Source organism: Anthonomus grandis, chromosome 5, assembly GCF_022605725.1.
Source record: "Anthonomus grandis grandis chromosome 5, icAntGran1.3, whole genome shotgun sequence".
NCBI lineage: Eukaryota > Metazoa > Arthropoda > Insecta > Coleoptera > Curculionidae > Anthonomus > Anthonomus grandis.
Genome location: NC_065550.1, coordinates 7,444,241 through 7,462,303, shown reverse-complemented (window position 1 = coordinate 7,462,303; position 18,063 = coordinate 7,444,241).

Genomic DNA, 18,063 nt, shown 5'->3' with positions numbered 1-18,063 from the left:
GTTGCTGGCAAGATGATACCAAACACACGGATTCAAGGAACAACAGTGAAGGTAAAAATTATCTGGTTATCTTTTTAGATTTTTTTTTAATAAAAATTATTGCCCTTGTAAGGGCCCTCTAACTTCATAATTTCATCTGTTTCATAGTTTCATATAATTTCTCTCTAAGACAATATGAGGGAATTTAACTCCATACACTACTCGTATGTGCATGAAACATTACTTATTAATTATATTAAATTTATGTTCTGGAAGAATGATTTCTAAAAGAATAGAATTGAATTATCTTTTATTTTTAAGGTCATCGTTATATCGTGGTTCACGCCGGAACCAAAGATGGCTTCATCAAGGGTGCAAATTTAATATTTAAGAGTGGATTAAAGACGGGAGATTATGATGACAATATGAACAGGAAAAACTTCGAAAACTGGTTTAAAACTCAGCTGGTTCCAAATCTTCCCCCAAAGTCATTTATAATCATGGACAATGCAAGTTACCATTCTGGTTTATTAGAAGAAAGCCCGAGAAAATCTGGAACAAAGCAGAGACTGACCGAATGGTTGAAGAAAAAGAATATTGGCTTTCCAGAAAAAGCCATGAAAGATAAAATATGGAGTATTGCATGCAGAAACTGCATGAATATGTTAAACCTTTAGGACACAAAATTTTGCGACTGCCACCATATCATTGCCAGTTTAATGCAATTGAAATGGTATGGTCGGAATGTAAACGAAAATATGATCAATATATTTCCAATTTTAAGGAGTCACCTTCAGAAGTTCTGACTACATGAGAAACGGTAATAAACGAAATTTCTATAGATCATTGGCAAAAATATGTTTTTCATAGAGAAAAGGTAATTGAAAAGGCTTGGGAGGCAATACAAGTGTGTGATGCCTATGAAATTCTGCCACTTGTGATTACGACTGACGAAGACGACGATGACGAAGACAATATCTCTGATTTTAGTTCTGACTCTGACAATACTGACGAGATTGATTAAGCTTTTTTTGTTCTAGCAAATTTAATTTTATGATCGTCGTTTCAATCATATCGTTGCAATTTCATTAACTTGGTAATGCAATATGGCGTGTTTTTTTTGAGTTTGTATGTTTTATTTTTTGGAATGGTATTTTCATTTTAATGTGTTAACATATTCCTTCAAGCAGCATTTTTTTTTCATAAACAAGTAAATTAAATTGTCAGTATTTAAATTTTTCCCAGTGAGTTAAAATAATTTTATACCATTATTCACAATTTTTGTAAGCTCGGTTTTGTTACGTCTACTGCTCGTGCCGAATTCTACTTTTCAAATATGTTGTAGATTTGGTTTTTGCGGTCTTTTGCTTGGAAAATATATGAGCAGCGTAATCCTGATCTGATTTTATCCCATTCTTCTTTATATTTGCGATCGTTGTTTTGCTCAATTTTGTTGCATCTGCGGCTCGCTCTATCACATTCTCAATTTGAAGTGCAATTCCGTTTCGAACTTGTTGTTTATGTCCCATTATTTATGATTAATTATAATAATATTTGTTAATTATTAAGTTTGTTAATAATACAATAAATACTACAAGATTTTTTAAAATTTTTTGGGAATGAAAGTATATACACGAATATAAAAATATAATTATATGCTGCTAAAATAAATCATTTGTTAATTTCTGAACGTATAAAAATACATAGCAGACTAAAGTAAAGTTTCTAACCTAATATTGATTGGCAAAAATATCTACGCCATACGTTTTTTCTCACCTGGATGACGTAACTACAAATGGGTATAATTTCGACTTTATAATAATTATTATACAGTGCATTTTTTTTATCTCGGGTCATAGGGTTTTACGTGTAATATATTCAACCCCATGTTAGAACCTGTTCTATTTAATCGATAGGATTGAAACTTGGAACAAGTGAAGTTTAAGTTAACAGACTTTAAAAAATCCCATTATTTTGCAAAAAAATTTGCGAGAAACTTATTTAAAATACGTTTTTCTGATAAAAAAGTTTGCTTTTTCTGCACCTCGTAACCTTCATTACATTTAAACTTCAAACCAGGTAGACAAATATCTGACAGTGACACAAAATAATTTTTAAATTGTTCCATTGAAATTGTTCAAAAACTCTTTAAAATGTCGATTTACACTACGGAGGAACGTATTAAGATGGTTTCAAATGACATTAGAGGAATGTCGGCGCAAGAAGTGGTAGTCGTCCCGTAGACGTCCCGTCTAGATCAACTGTACAACGGTTTCATGAAAAATTTATTACGATTGGATGCATCGCCAGTTCTCACTTAAAACGAAAAAGAACCGAAACTGTAGTAGACGAAGAATTTAAAATGGAGGTATGCTTGGCCGTTGAAGAAAATCCAACAAATAGTCTTACTCAGTTTGCTGAAGTTACCGGAAAAAAGTAGGAGTAGTTGCTATAAGGCAATCAGAAAAGAAAAATACAAATCTTTTAAAGTTAGAAATGTTCAAGAACTCTTGCCTAATGATTATTTTCTTAGAATGCAGTTTTGTGAACAGCGGATAGAACGAATTAACAACGACTCCACAATTACAAATAAAATACTATTTTCAGACGAAAGTACTTTCTGTACAAATGGTACAGTCAACAAACAAAATACTCGAATATGGGCGCGAGAAAATCCTCACGTCATCCAGGAAACGTATACCCAAACAAGACAGAAACTTAACGTGTGGGCAGGAATTCTTGGAGATCGAATAATTGGACCATTTTTCATAGAGGGTAGCCTGAATACTGCAAAATATTTAGAATTACTTCAGGTGCAGGTCATTCCCGTATTAGGAAACGCTGTTCAAAATGGCAGGATAATTTTTCAACTTGATGGAGCCTCCGCTCATAGTGCAGCGACTGTTACCGAGTTTTTGAATGCCACGGTCCCAAGACGCTGGATTGGACGTTTTGGGCCATCTAAATGGCCGGCGCGAAGCCTCGAGCCTTTAGATAACTTTTATTGGGGCTATCTATCATCGAAAGTGTTTGATATTGTTAGAGGCAGACCCAACAATATCGAAGAACTTCGTAATAGAATTATCAAGGCTTTGCGTACCATTACTCCCCGGCAGCTCCTAAATGTTAAAAGACATTTCTACAACTGTCTGGGCTTTTGTTTGGCTCAATTTGGAGGTCACTTTGAACAATTTATTTAAAAGGTTTTATTTGTTTATTGTTGAAAATATATTTTTGAGATTTTGAGGAAATTATTTTGTGTCACTGTCAGATATTTGCCTACCTACTTTGAAGTGTAAAGGTAATGAAGGTTACGAGGTGCAGAAAAAGCAAACTTTTTCATCAGAAAAACGTATTTTAAATAAGTTTCTCGCAAATTTTTTTGCAAAATAATGGGATTTTTTAGAGTCTGTTAACTTAAACTTCACTTGTTCCAAGTTTCAATCCTATCGATTAAATAGAACAGGTTCTGACATGGGGTTGAAAATATTACACGTAAAACCCTATGACGCGAGATAAAAAAAATGCACTGTATAATTCATTATTTTCTATTATTTAAAGTATTCAGTTTAACAAATAATTGAAATGATATTTTTAGTAGACTATATTATAACCAGATTCTTATCATTTTATAAAATAGGGGATAAAGGATGAGGGTCACAAATCCATAGTTTTGTTTAAAACGGATTTTAAAATTCAGAACCTTGTATTTCCTTAATGTTTAAATTTAGTGAACTCAACTCAACTCAACTCAAACTCAACTCAAAAAATGCTTTATTGTCAACATAAACACAGAAGTTGTAGATAAAGCCAATAGACTGTACATTAAAGGAATAAAAACGAGAAACTAATTTAAAATAAAATAAAATTATATAAAACTTTGAAAAATACTTAAATGATAATCATTAAAAAATTCACTTAAACTATAGTACGCTTTACTATGAAGAAATATTTTCGTCCTTATACGTAGGCTTTTTTCAGTCTTAAGTTGTCTTATTTCTAGTGGAAGTTTATTAAACAGCTTTTAACCTCCATATATGATGGAGCTACGGACAAGTTCAAAATGAGGAATGGGAAGCCTCAACAAATAATTGTGTCGCGTATTATAGTGGCTTCCTAAGTGGAGTTCCTGTTTATATTTTCTAAAAACAAAGCAAACTGTTTCCCAAATAAAAATACAACACAGGGTTAAAATATTATGACTTACAAAAAGCGGGCGACATGAGTCACGAGGCCCCACATAGATATCTAATGACCCTTTTCTGGAGTACAGACACTGAATTAAAAAGTGGATTTGAACATTAACCCCAAAAGCAAATTCCATATCGAAGGTGCGACTCGATAATCGCGAAGTATGCAGATCTGATGATGGAGAAATTAAGACTGGTGGCAATAACCCTTAGGGCGTAGCAGTTTGAAGAGACTTTTCTACATACATTTACAATATGGTCTTCAAATCTAAGGAACTTGCCTATTTAAAGACCCAAAAACTTACCGAACGGTGGCATGGTGATGGCTTCATTATTCAAACATATATCATTTGTATTACATTTAAAGTTAAGGATATTTGTTTTAGAAACATTAAATGTCAAAAAATTTCCACACCAGTCTTTTATTTTTAACAAATCTGCACGTATATTGGCCTCCATTTGAGAAACATCAGTCGTGCCAGATGATGGTGGTATCATCGGCAAACAATGTAAATTTACCAGTTACCTACAGTTGTGGCAGATCGTTCACATAAATGAGAAAAAGTAGAGGACCAAGTACTGATCCTTGTGGAACACCCACATTTATATTAAGTTCCTTAGAGATATCACCATTAAGTTTGACAGCCTGGACACGATTTGATAAGTAGGAACGAAACTACTCAAGGGCAGTTCCTCTGAAACCATAGAGCTCCAGTTTCATCAGCAGCACTCTGTGACTCACGCAGTCAAATGCCTTGGACAAGTCACAGAATACCGCTGCTGCAACTTCACCAACATTCAGTCGGTTGTACAGGTGCTCTAGAAAGCTAAAGATAGCATCATTTGTGCTCACAGACTCACAAAAGCCAAACTGCTGAAGACTCAATAGGCCAAACCTATTTAAAAATGAAACCATCCTCACCTTAACGAGCCGTTCCACTATCTTGGCTAAAGTAGGCAATAACGCTATAGGTCTAAAATTAGAAGGACAGTCGCGATCGCCACCCTTGTAAAGAAGAATAATCATTGCTCTTTTTAAGCACTCTGGGAAAACTCCAGACATAAATGAAAAGTCAATTGACTCGGCCAAGACTTGCAAAGCAACAAGAGGTAAGGCAGAAAATATTCTAAGAGAAAGCCCATCCCAACCTGATGAACTCTTATTCTTAATATCACTCTTTTCACTCTTTCAAAAGACTCTTTTGCTCTATTGGAGTAACTATTTATCCTCCTTTGACAGTAGGCCCACTTAGCCATTTTGATTGAGTTTCTGTAAATCTTGCGGTATCTATTATAGTAATTTAAAAATGTTGCATTGTTCTTAGCGTATTTCCTAATGTAAAAAAGGGAGCGCATATTTTTCCCAGGTACTCGTAAACCCTTAGTATACCAAGGTTTTCTATTTCGTTTTTTAATATTGACAACAGGAAAAGCAGTGTTAAAATTGTTTAATACTATTTGATGAAAGCTATGCAGTGGATTAACAGCAGCCAATACATTATTCCAACTTGACATATTGCAAAGCAAAGAGAATTTGCGGAAATTAGCTCTCGTATAAAGGCTACCGCGTCTAAACTTATTCTCATTAGCTGCACTATTAAGCTTTACTAATTCCACTATTGCCTCATGGTCAGACAAACCGGCATTAATTGTTGTACACTGATTTTCGTGTTGGTTAAAATTCGTACAGAAGTAATCTATTAGTGAGGAAGAAAATGCTGAGATCCGGGTTGGCTGATCCACGTGCATTTTAAAATTAAATGAGTTTAACAGATTAAAAAGCATTCGATTTGATCCATTTGATTTGTCTAGAAAATTTACATTAAGATCGCCAGTCAGAATCAACATCGCATTTACCGAAATTTCACTTAAGAGGATCTCCAACCTTTCTAAAAACAAATCTAAATTAGCAGATGGAGAACGATACAATCCTAAAATATACAAATTTAACTTACTGCTTAATACAATAGAAAACTCGCACACCTTTACAATCAATAGATGATCAAATCTGTCAATAGTAATAAACATAAACTTAGTTAAAAAAGCTTTCTCTAACATAATAAGAGTATACCACCATGTGTATATTGCTTGCATGAAAATTTGGAAATTAGTACATAACCAGGGATATTAATAGGCTCGTCAGACCTCAACCAGTGTTCAACCAGAATACCAGAATTAACACACTAGGAAAGTTAACCCATTCTGAAAATAGTTCTAATTCGCTAACTTTTGAACGCACAGATTGAATATTAAGAAATGCTAGGGCAACTTGATTATGGTGGGAGTTTCTATTAAAAAAGAAGAAGATCCAATAGGTGTCTATAGATTGGTCTAGTTGAGGCGTAACCGATTAACATTAGTGAAAATAACAATTTTTTAAAAAGTTGACTTAGGTATATTATTTCGGTAAAAACAAATGTTAATAACATTTTTTAATGTGAGCGTGTAGGAAAAAAATTAAATGAAGATATAAACCAAAAGCCAGGAAAAAAAATTAGAGTCCGTAAAAATCACCTTTATTTAGTTACATTTTAAATTTTTAAAATAAATTTTAGCTTCTACACTACAAAAACGTTTTAAGTCCTGTAAGTTCTGCTACTTTTTGATATTATTCGAAATCCTATTTTCATATTTGAGTTTTGGAAGTTCAAATTGTTCTGAAGATAGATCTGGTAATACACGAACTACATTGCCCATATTTTTTTATTTTTTTGTCATTCTTCCTTTCCTTTTTTAATAGTTGTTTGTTTTTTCTCTTTTGACACTACAACGCTTGATATGAAGCATCCATTATAAGAATCGCAGTGATCGGTGGTTCTTCTTTTTTATTAGTAATTTCCTGACTGCGCGACTTTCAAAGGGACATTTTATTTATTTATTTATTTATTTGGCCCACATTACAAACATCAGTGAACTAGTAATTACAAGTAATGGCATAAAAATATAAATAATTCAGTAACTAAACTAAAAGAAACATGGAAAAAGGAACATCTAAGGAAACAAGAAATAAAATAAACACAATTGACTTCACCTAAGGCCAAATAAACATTAGCAAGAGTAGTTTGCAATTGTGGCTGAGCTATATTAAAAATATCTATGTGATTCTTTTTAAGTATTTGGTTACATATCAATAGCATTCTACAGGGTGTTTCAGAACTTTGGGATCAAACTTCTAGGGGTTGTTCAGTGCAACAGTAGAATCCATTTGAGTATAGGAACCCATGTCCGGAAATGTGTCACTACGCCACTACGGCCCTAAGACGCGTTTAAATTTAGAAAAAAATATTAATTACCTAAATAGGATCTGATGCATTTATTTTTACCTTTTGTATATGATATCATCACAACAATAGTTCAAGATGTCTTCCTTCAAGCTCAATACACCGATTTAAACGCCGCACATGATTTCGGCGGACTACACTAAAAATTTGATCCTCGTTTTTAATGATTTCAAATGCTGCTATTATTCGTCCAATTAAGTCTAGGTCGGATTCTACTGGAGTTTCGTAGACTTAAGTCTTATGTCCCCACAAGAAAAAATCGAGGAAAGTTAAATCGGGTGACCTAGGAGGCCAAGAAACTGCCCATCCTCTGGCAATCCAACGGTGCCCAAATCGCTGAGCCAAATACTCGCGTACTTGTACAGCAAAGCTGAATCCACATTTGCTGTCTAACGTTTAGTGGAACATTTTCAAGGAGTTCTGGGAGAACTTACTCCAAGAAACGCAGATAAATAGGTCCTATTAACCGTTCCGGTAGAAGGTATGGCCCAATTAAATAATCATCAACAATGCCTGCCCATCCGTTGACAGACCAACGATTCTGATATTTTCTTGGAAAAATTGCATAAGGATTTTCTTCGTCCCAAACATGGCTATTCCTACAATTAAAAATACCGTCTTTTGTGAAAGAGGCGTCATCAAAATTTGGTTGTGCAATGATGTGATCCAGAAGCCATCGACAAAATTGAACTCTAGGATGATAATCGGCTGCAGTCATACCTTGAACTTTCTGGAAGTGGTAAGGATGGGGTTGTTGCTCGTGTAGTACCCGCCAGACAGAACCCGCCGATGAACCGCAATAAACTTTTTGTATCCAGGATGCTGTCGTTCGGGATAACGTTCATGATACAACCACGATGCTGCTTGTGCATTGCAGTTTGTTGCTCCATATTCCAAATGCATATCCGCCAATTCTTGATTGGTAAAGTTTTCCATTAGCAATAAATTTTAAAAATTGTAAGCTATAAAATTTTTAAACATGACATTGAGAATTGACATTGATAAGCGTTGATTTTAAACAATTGTTGTTATGGTATCATGTACAAAAGCTAAAAATAAATGCAGCAGATCCTATTTAGGTAATTAATGTTTTTTATAAATTTTAACGCGTCTTAGGGCCGTAGTGGCGTAGTGACGCATTTCCGGATACGTTGGACAGCATGCCTCTGTATAAAACCACACATGGATAAGCATTATTTTTTCTAACATAGAGGTATTTTAGGAATCTCTTTTGCTTTTTTTCTATGTAATCTATATGAATGTAGGCAGATGGCATCCAAATGTATGCAACATGTTTCAACTGTGGTCTAACCAGGTCATTATAAAGCCTAACAATAGTTTCTAGCTCAGACGTCCTGCTATTTTTAATCACAAACCCCAAAGACTTATTGACCATTTCTATATAATGTGTATTGAACTTCATATCACTCCGAAATCCCTAATCTTAGTCTTACACTCCAGGATGAGCCCATCAATTTTGTAATCATACTCAATAATATTTGTCTTCCGTGAAAAACTTATAATAGAACACTGAGTAACATTTAGTGACATTTTATTTTTGTGAAACCATAGAATGATATTGTCTATGTCGCTCTGAAGTATAATGCAATCTTAAGGGTTGGTTATTATTTTAAAAAGTTTAAGGTCATCTGCAAAAAGAATTCCCACTAATTTTGATAAGCAGTCGGGAAGTAAATTATGTAAAAAGAAGGGGCCCTAAGATGGTACCTTGCGGTACACCTGAGGTAGCCCTACATCTATTTGAAGTGCTTTTGCCAATCTTTACCATTAGGATCCAATTTCATTGCAAATAAGATTGCAAAAAACAAAAAACTGAGTATGATATACCCAGTGCAACCAGCCGGTCCAGGCAGCCCATGATCAACACGGTCGAACGCCTTCTCAAAATCTGTATAGATCACATCTAACTGAGCCTTGATTGATATTACTTGTGAGACATATTCAGACAGTATACAAAGGTTGGTTACAGTTGTTTTGTCAGTGACAAAGCCATATTGAAATTTAGAAATACTTGGTCTGAAATGATTCGTTAGGTTTTCACATAAAATTAGTTCGAAAATTTTTCCTATGACATTAATAAGGGTTATAGGTCTGTAATTTTTAATTTAATTTGTTTTGCCACTTTTATGATGTATAGGAGTGACCAAAGTTGTTTTCAGTGCTTGTGGGAATTGCTTGCTCGTTATGGACAGAATAAATATATGTGCCAATGGCTTTGCTAAAAAGTCAGCTAAACCTTTGTAGATATAAGCAGGTATACTGCCTGTGTCCGTAGACTTTTTGGGTTTAAATTTTTTTATACCACTCAAGACGTCAAGCTCAGCTATGCCAGGAAAATTAAATTCGGGTTGATCAGGGGCCGCCCTAAAACTACCTGGCTGGTCGGATACCTGAAATACAGTACCAAAGAACTGTGCCAAGCAATCGGCAATGTCTTGAGCAGTACTATAGGTAGTCGTTGAAGTTCATTTCTCCAGGGATTCCACCTGTTTTAGATTTGAAGCATATTAACTGCCAAAATGAACTTGGATCTTGCCTTATATTTGCTTCTATATTTTGTTTGTGAAGCCTGTACTCATTTGTAATTTGTAGTTTTATGTTTTTTTAATAACATGTATGAATTTATCTGGACAGAGTTTGTTTGATTTTTTTGTATTATTTTATGCAGTTGATTTTTTTGTTTAATGTTTTTTATTAGAGTTGAAGAGTACCAGGAAGGAAAGTTTGACTTTATGGTAGTACCTGTTTAGTACTATTGACTACATGTTTAGTTACAGCTTGGTCTAAAAGACTGTAAAATTGCTTATAAAATACATCAAGACAATTATCAACATTTTCGCACTCAAACAGGTCCGACCAATTAGAGTTTTTTACTAGATGGTACAGCAGATCAAAATTACCTGTCTGGTGGTGATATGAGTACTCTTTTTTTAATGGCTCTTTGGTCTCGCTCGAGTCTCTCAGAGCAATATGAAATTCAACAACGGAATGATACAAATCCTCAACCACTAAGGGATTAATGGCCCTACTGACACCTATCAACCCAAAATTTGCAATAATTAAGTCAAGACTTCTGTCTCTAGTATTTTTAATGTCATTGTAATGGACTAAGTTATTAAAGTTTAGGAACTCATGGAGTAAGATGCTTCTATCATTATCACAGTTTAAGTAAAATGGTAAATTACAATATCCTAAAATTAATAAATATTCATCATTTAAAATGCCTTCAAGTAAATTAAAGCAATTAAAATATATATCTAAATTACTATTAGGCAGAAAGTATACTACCGATATGTAAAATGAATACCTCTTATCTCAACTTGACAATCACACATTCAATATCACAGTGATTGGTATCTATTAATTTATGACATATATTTTTCTGTAATGCTAAGATGACGCCACCTCCTTGACTACTAGTAGCCATCTCTCATCTCTCCTAACAATATTGTATCTATCATCAAACAGTTCAGATGTATAAATACCTTCGCGTACCCACGTTTCTGTTAGTCCAATTATGTCATATTCCCCAGATAACAGATTTTCAAAAAATACTTGGGTTAAATTTTGGTATATAATAGTCTAAATACTAGTTTATAATAATATTTTGGTATATAATAGTCTTTTAGATGATCACTCTACCTTCTGAAAATAGTTTGGTCTTCACAACTAATTACTTTGAAAGGGCTTGGCTTAACGCGGATATTTCGAATATGATCATCCCAACTGGAGGAAAGCTGGACTTTTTTTGGAATTTATTAAGCTCATATTACAATCACATTCCATGTAACTGCGTTCTCTAATTGAAAAAACCATTATTACACACTAAATTCGGCCTACTTTGTGGACAATATACTGAAGCATGCAAAATAGAGTAGTTTTTGTTCTGTATACATCACGAATCACAAAAAATCACAAGTTCTTTAACTTCTGGATTTAATTTATTGAGAATGTAATAAAATAGAATAGAAGGTACTTACGTCTGATCCTTTCTTGGCCGCTGTTTCTGTGTACGTAGAAAACAGCGCTACTACACTACTGGCCAAAACGTGAATATTAAATAATTAAAACGAAAATTGCCGCTTGTAGTATACGTTATTAGTGCCAATATTTGGTAATGGCAAGTTTTTTTGAAAATCCATTGCAATGGCTTCAATATGACGGTGTTTTTGAGCTATTTTACGTTCGGATCGTTTTTTTTTTCGTATAAAGCCTCAGTCTTTTCGAGATGAAGTTGATTATTCATATCTAGTGCAGATAGATTTGAAGTCTGTGAAACATCTAATTTTTTGAAGCCTCTGAAGGATCTGGTTGCATCTGTCACTACGCGGGTATCCGAAACTAATGTTAAATTTATCTACAAAGATGGAACGGCATGACTCATATGAAATTGATTTCGTCGGATATAACTCCTTAAACATCTGGCACATTTTCTTAACGTTCAAATCTTCTGGCAGATAGGTTATTTTAGACTTATGAAGGCTATAGTGTGATTATCTACCTTTGAATTATCGAACATATACCGCATTAGTTGTTTCTTCGTATAGCTTATTTGACCGATTGGAATGTCGACCCCCAGAATCTTTACTAATAGGTCCATCATTAACAAACTTTTGCTGAATATTTTCTAGGCGCTTTGCTGATACTCCATGTAATAACAGCATTGTCTTGTAGCAAATAGGAATTTCTTGGGTACCATTATCTCGTATCACTCGAACCTTAAAACAAATTATCTACTGCTAAATAAGTAGCGACAAAATAAAATTATATGAGTTACCTTAGATTTGTAGGAGAAGGAATGGTATACTACATCCTCATCGTTAGCTTTTCTTATTTTAAAGTGCATGCATCAACTCCAAGTTAATTGAAACTTTCTCGTTTTAGGTAAGGATTACTTTCTTTCATAAATTTTAATGAAATTCTTAAAGAAGTACAAGAAAAATTACTTTCAAACAAATCAAACTTTAATTGTTTTGTTTCCCTACAATTGGCACAACTGAAATTTTTCAGAGTGGCCAACATCGAAAGGAAACTATCACGCAAAATGGCGGCCCTCTAGTAGTGGTCATTTACTTTTCATTGAATTGGCAGTCCAGGTATTTTGATTTATTATATTTATAAGTTCGTGCAGACAATTCACAATAATTCGGTTTTGAGAAACAGTGAACCAAATACCTTTAAATAAAGATGGTGATACATTATTCACGTAATAAATAATGAGGAAGATAAATCGCCTGTTCCAGACGATATACCCAAGCGTCGTTTATAAATCGCCAAAAACTAGGCAATCCGCTACACTCACACGTCAAATGCCAGCGTCGCCAACTTCATTACCGTTATTTAATATATTTTTTGTTGGCAACACTAAAAATGTTTAGTGTGACCAACATCGAAAGGACACAACCACTATAAAAATGGCGGCCACCAGACAGTGGTCATTTTTGTGTATTGTGGCCATATGCATTAGCAGTCCAGGTATATTTATTAAGTTGTGCCGTGGCTTCAAAAAGTTTAATTAGTCGTCTCGCAGAAGATATTGTTACTTTGACTTGCGGATATTTTTCACGAAAAAGATTCAAAACGTACTTTACGATATACTATTTCCACTACTATACGATTGCACAATGAAAATTTCTTCTCCAAAATTAACATTTTTCTGTAAATTCTGATATTATTAATAACGTTTTTTTGTACATAACTTCGACAGTGATAATGTTTTATAGTAGCTGCCACATTTAATTGAGAATGTTTACATTTTAAAAAGTTCGACAAAAAACTCGTTAATACAGATAAAAAGAATCCAATATAATAAACGATATACAGTGTGGTGACTTTAACTGGAATAAATTCAGTTAAAACTAATCAAATTTTATCTCGCAAAATTCCTGAGACCCGTCGATTTTTGTTTATTTTTTTTTTACATTTCAAGATAGTTTTTGTATTTTTTTACCTACAGGGAGGAAAAGGGAAGCCACTTTTTTTAAACTCTCATTGAAAAGAGCCCTTTTTTCTGATTAAATTACCCTATTTACTTTTGTGATTATCTAAAGAAGAAATACGAGAAAAAAAATAAAAACCATTAAATTATTAAAAGTCTCGAAATATTTTGTGTTGGTAAATTTTTGGCGTGTTTGTTTATTTTATTGGTATCGAGACATTTCCTGACATTGTTGTAGTGTCACTGTTAAAGTGAATTTCAACCAGTTGTTAAATAAGTCAACTTATATTAAAAAAATGCCTTATTTATCCGAATCCCACAAGATTGAAATCTTAATGATGATTGGTTATGGGGACAGAAGTCGTACTCAGCTAGAGGTTGTCCACTTATTCAGGCAGAAATATCCAGATTTGCCACCTATTAACGGTAGGTACGGTTAGTAAAATCGAAAGCAGATTTCGAGAAGTTGGGCACGTCAAGGATGTTTCAAGACAAAGGTCTTTTAAAATCGATAAAAACACCCAATTAAATGTATTGTTAGCGATGGAAGAAAATCCGGTAACTGCAGCCAGAAGAGTAGCTCGCGAAAACTCTATTCATCATAAATCTGTGCTAAAAATTTTAAAAAGTGCAAACAAACGACCTTATAAAATGCAACCCGTTCAAGAGTTATTGGAAGACGATCCAGATCGCAGAGTTCAGTTCTGTGAATTAATGATGAACGCCATTGACGAAAATCGCATACTGGTCGCTACTGGTCTGACGAGAACCCACACTGGGTAAGGAAAACTAATACACAATATCCCCAGAAAACTAATGTTTGCGCTGGCATAATTGGCAGGGAAGTTATAGGGCCCATATTCTTCAATGATACTTTAACTGGGGAAAGATATCTAGAATTTCTTGAACGTGAACTAGTTCCAGTCTTACGTGCCTTATATCCGAGTCAGTTCGATCCAGATTTGTATGATGAAAGAATCCGGATGCAACAAGATGGTGCTCCCCCACATTATGCCCGTAATATACGCCAGTATTTAGATGACAATTTTGCAAACAGATGGATTGGTAGAAGGGGTGTAATCAAGTGGCCGGCACGTTCTCCCGATCTCACACCACTTGATTTTTTTTCTGTGGGGACATTTGAAAAGTCAAATTTATATGAGAAAACCAGGAAACCTAGACGAACTCAAAGAACGTATTAGGCAAGAAATCCGACAAATATCTCCAGAAGTGTTAGAAAATGTCAGAAACGAATTTTATTATCGTCTTGGGCTTTGCCAACAAGTAAATGGTGCTCATTTTGAGCATCTTATACATTAAACGCAACTTTTAATAATTTAATAGTTTTTATTTTTTTTTTTCGTATTTCTCCTTTAGATAATCACAAAAGTAAATAGGGCAATTTAATCAAGAAAAAGGGCTCTTTTCAATGAGAGTTTAAAAAAAGTAGCTTTCCATTTGAAAAAAAAGTTGGGGTTAATTTGGACTCCCCCTGTAGGTGAAAAGATACAAAAACTATCTTGAAATGTGAAAAAAAAACAAAAATCGACGGGTCTCAGGAATTTTGCGAGTTAAATTTTGATTAGTTTTAACTGAATTTATTCAAGTTAAAGTCACCACAATGTATATTTAATAAAGCGCAATAATTTTTAAAATAATTTTCACTATTTTAACTATTAATATTTATTTGACTTTTGTTTAAACTTTTAAAAAGTGAGAATAAATAATTAAATAATAATGCGGTATCTATATTAAAATAAAGTAAAAAATTAGATATTGCTTGATCCTTATGTAGTGATGAGCGCGTATTTTTTTCCAAATACTCATAGTATACCTTAGTATACCAAAGTCTTTAATTTCGTTTTTTTATATTGACAATATGCAGAGGGTCAACACTAGCCAAAACATTATTCCATTTTGATTTATTGCAAAGCAAGGAGAATTTGTGACAATTGGCCTTAATATAAAGTCCATAGCGTCTAAACTTATGCTCATTAATTCCACTATTAACTTCACTAGTCCTACTATTGCCTCATGGACAGATACACTGCCATTGATAGTTTTACGCTGATTGTCGTTTGGGTTAAAATTTGAATCAATGTAATCTATTATTGAGGAAGAAAATGATGAAAACCTAGTTGGCTGATTTACGTGCATCTAAAAATTAAATGAGTAATAACTTTGGATTAGACGCGTTACATTCTTCGGAAAAAAATTACATTTAGATCGCCAATCAAAATTATTATGATATTGACCGAAATTCCTTTTAATAAGATTTCTAGATTTTCTGAAAATATTCTCCAGATGGGGATCTATATAACTCTAAAATATACAAATTTAACTTATTGCTAAATAAAATAAGATATATCTCAGTTTTGTCGTTAAATGTAATCGTGGTTTAGTCGAATGCGATGAGTGGTATTACGATACTGGTTTTATGACCTCCCGCGAACTAAATTAATTTATAAACCCACTGACTCATCCTAGTCAAACAAATTAGCATTGAATCATAATATTATTGTTAATTATCAGCCATCGGCGAATCGGGATCAATATAGAAAATACAGTCATTTTGCATGTTCTTCAGTAATTTATTGCAAAATTGATAAAAGGGAATGTAAGTGGGTGTTTTTTTCTAATATATTAAAATGAAACTGAAAAGATGATCGTTTTCAGTATTTTTTGGCCGAAATAGCCGGCTACATTGGCGCGATGCATGGGGCAAGCATAGGAGATATTTATTTTCTATTCAGTCTTCTCGCACGAAACATGCGGATGGAGAATATGTAACAGCAGGACTGCCAGGGAAACGAGGGAGGGAAAGAGACAGACGACGAGAGGCGTGCGAAAGTAGGAGAAACGAACTGGTTTCCGTTTCCGTAGATCGGCTCCAGCGCAATGCATGGGGCAAACTTAGGAGATATCTCTTCTCCCTCCAGTCTTCTTGATTTACACTACAGGGCTGGGATTCTAAAATCACGATTCGACACGATTACTCGATATGACTGATTCTAAATAAAATTTTTAGTCGTGAGTGTCTTGCGGATTACCTATTTTATAACGATTTGTCGACGACACGCTTGGGTATATCGAATACACCAGACGATATAGCTTCTTCCTTTTTTAATACGTGCCTTATGTGACAGCATCCTTTTTTAAACGTATTTGTTTCATTTATTGTTTACCAATAGTCATACCAGAGATTCCTGCCATATGTCACTGTCAGATGTCATTTAGAATCTTTGACGTACGTTCGTTACGTGACAACATTGCCATATCCTATTTCCTTGAATAGCGGATGACTGGTTTATTAAAGGTACACTTGGTCATCCATTATGAGCATCTACTGCTCTTGTTTCTTCCAATGATGCTCTGCAGGTGGAAATCAAATACTTGTAAAAGCTTTTAAAAGAAGTAAAAGAGAAAAATCTATTACTTAAATTCAGTATTTCTCTCTTGGAAAGAACTATAAAATTTATTGAGCAAGTTCTCTCTAGACAGCAGATAAAACTGCATAGAAAGCTAAGAAAAGCTCCATGAACGCCTGGAGGCTGGTGAAACTAAAAATAATTTATAGCAATAGAGTGTCCAAAATTGTAAATTTATCAAAGCCTTCTTTGAACTAACTTAGCCGTCTATCTAGCAGAAGCATATTCATCATATATCAAAATGTTCAAGGCCTTAACACTAAGAGCCATAGTTTTTATAAAATCTATCTCTGACTGTGAGTATCAGATCATCTGAAAGCTGGATTCAACCACGCGTCTAAGACCAAAAGCTTTTTACATAATGCTACCAGCTCTATCGTAAGGATAGGAATCTTTATACCATGAATGTCCGTCATGTCCTGATTAGTGTGCGAGAGAATAGGTCTACATTCTTCCAATACCAATATGGCTGACTTTGAGGATAGGATCCCAGAAGTAGGCATCGTCGGATGTAAAGTTAGTATAGCGTTATTCTTATTTTTACTGTATCTATATTCTATTCTCCAATTACTTATTATGAAGCATTACTTAATAATCTTGATAAGGTTTAGAATGATGGGATAGTAATTTTAGGAGACTTAAATATCCAGATTCACGGATCAGGTCAGGGAATTAGCCCTAAGCTTAGTAATCTTAATGTTTTTCTTGAAACATCTCACATCCCAATATCAGCAATGCTTCTTTCATTCTAGATCGACTAGTACCAGTTTAATGACATTTCTTTACTCTGGCTATTAGGCCAGCACCAGTAAACAATAATTGGATTTTATATATAGAGATTTTACTAAGACACATTATTTGACATATTTTTGATTATATATTATTTGACAGGGTAGACCATATCATTCTTGCTCAAAAATTACACAAACTGAGCTCTCACAATAATCTTGTCAAATTGTTCTCCTACTAATTCACCAATAGAAGCCATTTTGTTGCGTACAGTGGACTTAGGTCTGAGGAATATGTTGCCTCTAGTGGTGATCTTTCACCTCTTCTGCTCGATATTTTAATTAATGACATTCACAGAAATCTCAAGCAATTGTCTCCTGTTGGCTGATGACACGAAGATCTTTTGGGTCATTGGCACCCGGGATGATTGTATGATTGTTCTTGATTGGTGTACATTAAATAATTCAACTTAGAAAAATACAAAAAGCTTACTATAT